The sequence below is a fragment of the Coptis chinensis genome, chromosome 9 (assembly GCF_015680905.1).
Source record: "Coptis chinensis isolate HL-2020 chromosome 9, ASM1568090v1, whole genome shotgun sequence".
NCBI lineage: Eukaryota > Viridiplantae > Streptophyta > Magnoliopsida > Ranunculales > Ranunculaceae > Coptis > Coptis chinensis.
Window position 1 is genome coordinate 19,704,497 of NC_141464.1, and position 6,970 is coordinate 19,711,466.

General features: G+C 34.0%; 1 long non-coding RNA gene across 3 annotated transcripts; it reads right to left on the reverse strand.

The window, feature by feature from the left end:
- Positions 1 to 1,540: 1,540 nt before the first annotated feature.
- On the reverse strand, positions 1,541 to 4,870 carry LOC147475140 (uncharacterized). 3 transcript variants are annotated; one of them, XR_015208721.1, is made up of 6 exons: positions 4,494 to 4,870; positions 4,262 to 4,358; positions 4,081 to 4,171; positions 2,406 to 2,460; positions 2,022 to 2,184; positions 1,541 to 1,857 (listed from the first exon to the last, which is right to left on the reverse strand). It is a non-coding gene; the product is annotated as an uncharacterized LOC147475140 (long non-coding RNA). The 3 variants fall into 3 exon arrangements; XR_015208723.1 differs by having other exon boundaries at positions 4,490 to 4,758; XR_015208722.1 differs by lacking the exon at positions 4,262 to 4,358 and having other exon boundaries at positions 4,494 to 4,830.
- Between the last annotated feature and the right edge of the window lie 2,100 nt (positions 4,871 to 6,970).

Genomic DNA, 6,970 nt, shown 5'->3' on the forward strand with positions numbered 1-6,970 from the left:
TTGTACATTATTCTATGTTCAAAGGAGCTTGTCCTTATTCCCGCTAATGAGATGTATGGACTTCTGAGAATAAATAAGGAAACAAGACCCTTTGTACTAAATAGAAGAAGTTTGTGAGTACATTCACTAGAAAACTCTCACGAGACTTAAAGCTCATCCACTAGGGAATTCTTAGTGGTTTAAGGCCTTGTTGCATTTGATCAATGCAATCACGCTCCGCGAAACGAGATTAGTATAACTTATAATAAATCACTCATTTGTGATCTTAGTTTTTTCTCTCATCCTTGCTTGAGGACAAGTAAGATGTTATCTGGGGGTGGTGATCAGATCCCAAATGTGCGTTTTATTACTCTTACATTATTACATTACTGCCCTTCTTACGCTTAATGAAAAGACAACTCATAGCTTTTATTGCCTTTTTCAAGGTACAAGAAAATAGGTTTTATCCCACGGTTCATGGGAAAAGACCTTTTTCCACGGTTTTCGACCGTCGCAATTTTTCCTACAGTTTTAATGTGTGGAATATAAGATATAAGACCGTGGGTAAAGCTACCGAGTGTGGGAATAGAAATGTTTTTACTACGGCTTTGGACCGTGGCAGAGTTATTTTCTTTTTAAAAAAAAAACAAATATTCATTTTTGAGTCACCTGTAATCCACAATGAACCACCAATCACCTAGCAAAGGTCCATAACCATCCTACACCTCAAATTCACCATTTTTATTCATCCTAATTAACCCAAAAAATATGTAAAAGAGAGCTTCACAAAGCCAAGGATTGAATTAATTATCTCTCTGCATCACGTCATGTGTACTATATAAACACTTTTGTAAACTAGAAAATTGGGTATATGTACACATACGCAAATTTCTTAAGTTTAGAGGAAATAGCAATTTTTTTTTTTTTTGTTTTTCCTCCATAAAAACTGAAATTTGACATCTGTCTCAAATTTCAGACTGACTTTTACAATTTTGACCTTTTTTATTAGTCCCAACTAAAGAAGCCAACTACCAACAAAAAACTAACTACGAACTAAATCAGTTACCAAAAGAGTAATGGGTTAATCAAAATAACTAAAATTCATTCGAAATCTACAAAATTCCAATTAAAAGTGAGATGAATTTCTGGAGAGACCAAAACAATGTGGAAAACATCAACTTCAAAAACGGAAAAAATATATATTGATTACAACTAATTTCAATACAGCTTTAACAATTTAAAATGCGTCTGATAATTTTGAATAACATGTTTAAGTTTTATTTGATGTAATTCAAATTGTGAAATTGTAAAAAAAACAAATGGTTTTTTTTATAAGACAATTGTATTATTTGATTGCAGTACATCTTGAAATAATACACACGCACCCTTGTACATCTTGAAATAATACACACGCACCCTTGCCTGATGAATGGCCTCGATTGACACACACACACCTACAACCTAGGCACATTAGATTTTAGTATTATTTATTTGTGAAAGAAATTGGTAGTTACAAATAAAAGGGTAAAAAGGAGAAATAATTTTTTTTTAAAACAGTTAATACACCCAAAAAGTAACGTGTTGCTAAAATTGGAGTAGAATCAAAAGATAATATTGGTCTTTCTCTAGAAAAAAAACACACTAAAGAAAGTGTCTAGAGCCCAATTTCTAGTTTTGTAAACAGAGACATACAAGTAATATAAAATATATATATAATTCTAAACATCAATCACTTTTTATGAACTTGGCGATGTCTTCTTCAGGAGCTAGTCGTCCTAAGCTTTGTCCAGCTCATAATGGGCACTTCCCGGAGGGAGAGATGACTTCATTCTCATCTGGCTGTAGAATGAACTGTCCTAGTGGCGTATGTAACATTTTCTGCAGAAATTAACATGATTTATAAAGTGAGGAAAAGAAACACTCCATCATATTCTCCAGTTCATAAAAAGGAATGGAAGGTAGCCAGAAATTCAATCACATTTAAAATACTTAACGAACTAACAACTGCAGTCCTTGTTGTAAATGGTTAAGAACAGACTTACATTTCTATTAAAGCAAGGATGGGATCGAAATGAACCATTTAGACCCTTGAGTATTCACACTCCCATATCTTTTTAAATGATTTAGAATTTCTGGAAGTTTTTGCTCATATATCCCCTTAGCAGCTTCATAGATACGTCTATTAACCAAACATTTGTTCCCGGCCTGCAACATAATCAACAAGCTCCATCATTTAATTTTGGTGTCCACTAGTAGAATATGATCTAACAAAGATCATACAAACCATGAACTGGCTACATCTGGATGTTCCAATTTCCTAAAATTATTTACATTTAATAATATAAACATAATGATTCAATAGACAAAAGTCCAAGTTGAATATCTAGAAAGGAAAAGATTAACAAAAAAGGGTACGCATTGAAAACCTTGGCCTGATAGAGCTGCTTAAGCGAGGCCTATTCACATTCAGGATATTCGTCTCTGTGAGAAAGAAATAAAGACTCTGTCAACCCTAAATTGACAAGGATAGCTCTTACTAGCACATTATACAAGACTACAGAATTTCAAGTAACTGCAGTCTTTTAAAGAAGCAAATTAATGAAACAATTTATAGCATTTACTTGGTCAGTAAATTACTAAATTGTTTACAGTACGTTTACAACTTGTTTATGTAATACAAGTTACTATTAAGGTTACCTCCAGCCATTCCAAATCTCAAAGTAAAAATGCGTCGGAATGGATTTCATCTATTTATGGATATAAGATTAGTCATTACCAACTCAACTAGAAAGCAAACACTGCTTCCTCCCATAGCTTTCGCTTCTTGCAACAATGCTTCCAATAATCACCCAACTCTATATTTTTTATCTTTTTACTTTTGGGTAGTTTTTAAAAGTAAAACCAAGCAGTTTACAGAGTGAATGTGTATCTTAGCCATATCTGTGTCGTACCCAATCGACACGGTGCAATGGCAATTTAGCCATATCCGTGAATCATAGGTTATAGTACATCTTTGTAATGGTTTGCTACTTGTACTGATAGTTAATATTGTGAATGGAAACACTCTAGGACAATTGCCAGCAAAGAATAATGGACGTCTTCTAAAAGTAGGGAGAAACATCACCCAGGTTAAGCTCAACTTAAACTAGAAAGTGAAGATATACAAAAATGAAAAAGGAACATGCAAATTAAAAGACATTGTTTACTAACTCCACATCTGACTGACACAAGAAACAATAGTTGATAAAGATTGTCTCATGCTTTCTCAGGCTGTCAGTTCTTTATGTTTAACATATGTTCTAAAGAAGCAAACTACCCCGTGAAAAAAAAACGAAATCAAATTATCCATCTTGCAAATGTATATCTTTATATTAATATTTCACATGCAAGTATAATATATTATTTTAATAGAATTTTACTGATCCACCTTTTACCAAAGCATTCTTCTCACCAGTATGAGCCCTTCACAATAATTGTCTAGAGCCTCAACTCCCGAATTTATAACCTTAAACTTGCTAAAGTCTTGAATCTACTTGATGTTCTATCCTTCTACCAAAAATTTCAACAAACAAACTTCAAATCTATATGTTTTTTTTCCTGACGAAACTCCTATTCTTTGTTCATCAATTGCCCAAATCAAAATACTAATCTTGATGGTTGACTTCCCTTTCAACATTCCAAACTAGTTATCTAATACCGCACTCGCTCAGAACATACAATGTGACTCGTAATCATGGAGACAATAACACAACTACATGATCTGAAAAACAAAGGAGATAAGCATAAAAACGTTCAATACACTCAGTGGCACTCCAACATTTAAATTTTACGCTCAGCTTCTAGATCTTTTTTTCTAAAAAGAAAACTAGATATATGGAGTAATTTAATAAATGTAGTATTATACGATTTGTCTAAGGCACACATAAACACCAGCAGGTATTCATAATTCATTTAAATGCAAGTCCTATATGGTAGTGGTTGATGCATTTAACTTCATGGGACTTGGAACTCAAAAAAAATCCAAAAAACAGAACTTATGCACCAACCACTATACACAAGATTCCACACCAAAAATAAGAGAGTGGTTCATAACAAACTTACAACAACACAAGGAGCAAAAGTACAATGTACACCAGTTGCAGGCACTTTAAGAGCAGTGGCAGCTCCAATTCTTCCAACAAAATCCACGTCTCTACAAACAAATAAATTTTCTTAGACATTATTATCAACAATTAGACCTTATACAAACAAATAAATTTTCAGTACGTGAAACCCAACTTACCCAAATCTACAGATTTATACATAGGCTTAAAACCCAACAGTGACAAATTCAGTTAGCTATTCAAACACCGAAACACCAACCTTACTTTACTAATTGTCTGTTATACACATAAGGAAACACAGTAATTAACACAATAAACCCGAGAAAACTGGAAAGGCATAGCTATAATCTTTAAGAAAAAGAGTAAAGTAAATGAATACGAAAACCCTTGAAGAAACTACACTAAACTGACCTGAGTTTTGGTCAGTAACGATTCGAATTTGAAGGAAGAAGAACGGGTCTTGAGTAGTGAATAGAAACAAAGGTTATAATCCTAAGAAAATTAAAATTGAAAAAAATTGTCAAATAAAACCCTAAAAAATTGGTGCTTGAAGAGAAAGAGGGGAAAAAAAAGGGTAAGTGGCTAATTGTGGGGGCGAAGCTAAGCGGTGGTGGGGAAGGAGAAAATTGTGGGGGGCGAAACTAATTGACGAGTAGTGTTTTGTAAAGTGAAAAACAACTGATAGGGGAAGCAACAGTCGTCTATATACCCAATTTTATGAGCCCTACGCCCACGGTAAAAAAACGTTGAAACGAATCTACGGCAGAAAAAGCGTACCTGACGGTTTCTCTCGTAGCTGGCACCCACGGCCCAAGTAAAAGGTAAACCTAGGGCTGTCAATGGATCGGTTTGGGTCGGGTTATGGAAAATCCGAACCCGAACCGATAAGCCCAAGTAAAAGGTAAACCGTAAACCATGGGTAAAGTATTTAAGTATGCCTGCGAGGTGAAAACTATTTCCCACATTAAAAAATCGTGGGCAAAGTAGCAAGGGTTCATAACCGTGGCAAAAAATATCGAGAATCCGTGGGCAAAAGTTCATTTTCTTGTAGTGAGAGAAATTCTTATCATAAAAGATGCGTCTTAGCACCAAAAGAAGTCTTAATCACGCTTATTATGAAGATCAGAAACTGCTATGAAAAAGTGTTGAAAAAGTTAAAAGTCAAAGCCCTCAACTCATAAGACCAGAGATGGAGGTCGTCCTTAACACAAAATATGACATTCTCCAAAACCTATCTTCATCAAAAAGCAAAAGCAAAACCATAAAGTATAGGGTGAGGTGTCTCAAATGTAATGGAGAAGGACAAATCAGTCATTGGCATAAAGTAGGGATATATAAACTAAAAGTTAGGGAGAGAGAATGCACCTAAACTTAATCTAGTGTCATGTAGGATTTAATTTCTAGTCTTTTTACATTCAAGTCATTTTACATTATTGTTCTTTATTTCAATCTTGTTATTTGCTTTTATATTTCATTCAATCTATCATCTTTCTTTGTTTGTTCTTTCTTCAATCAATCATTTCATTTCATTGCTTTCAAGTTTATGTTCTTCAATCATTAAAACCGCTTAAACTTTTCTTTCAATGTTCTTCATAACTAGTAAACAACAACTTGTCCTAACCTAGTGAAACTACCTTCCTTTTCCTAAACTCCCAAATCATTTAAGCTCCAAACAATTTATGGTGAACCACATCAACAACTTTGAGATACTCATCACTACACTACTTCAGGCTACGTTGACACGTTGTTGAGATAATAATGTAGTCTAGTGGTGCACGCCGAAATTCAGTTGCCACAGCTAGGGTAATGTTTAGAAATGGCAAGGGTGAACAATGTGAGTCTGCAAATGTTCAACTCTCCAAATATGCCCGATTCTGAAGCTATATCCACAGGCCTGCATTATTCATCTTAAAATTCATATTCTCATCATCATGTGTGTGTGACCTAATTTTGCAATAGATAGAAACTTAAAAAGTTGCTATGTGAAATGAAGTCAAAGAATTTGATACAATTAGAGTTTAGTTCCTTTACTTAATTTTATTCATGTTATTTGAGTATTTGAATGCTTAATATTAAATGTTGCTTTGCTGAAATTGGAGTTAGGTAGTCTGTTATATATTCTAAGGGAGTTCTCTTGTTCGGTTGAACTATATACTTTAACTTATGAACTGGTGTTTGGTGCTGAAACAATGATAGTACTATTTAAGTTTTCTAAGGTTGATATGTTTTCCTTTGTCCCCTTATAAATTTCTTGCCAATACATGTAGATAGGATTGGTTTGATGAAATTATCATTGTTGCTATGTATAATATAGTTTCATGTACCTGGTAGGACTGTGTCGAGGCTTTGGCTATGATACAGAAATGTCAAGTCTAGATATATGAACAGTGGCTTGGCTTCAAGTGTTTCTCCCTTATGCTTGGGAAATGGATTCTTAAGGACAGGTAAGTGGTTACTCTTTTACAATTTATTCAATTGCACAAAAGGTTATGAGTTTTAGTGTTACTATCACTCATTGCAATGAATTACGCTTATTGTTATTAAGAAATGGACCTTTCTATAAGGCGTTGACCATGATTTTCTTAAACTCTACTTGAAACTAGTTGTTTGACTTGAAATTCTTAGGTTCAAGCCGGCCATGGTGTCTTAGCACTGTTTGGACCGCTTCCAGTTAAGGTTTGGGGCTTTATCTGACCATTTGCATATTGTTGCAAGTTGAGCGCTCGATCACAAGGTATTATAAGGCTTCACACAAAGGATCTAGGTGTTGTCAAAGTCTTTTGATGTATAGATGAAACAAGTATATTACTCTATTGATTAATGTTTTAGATGGAACAAGTAGATTTGAATGGTTCTTTCTTTATTCTTTATTGAATCAAAATAGTAAT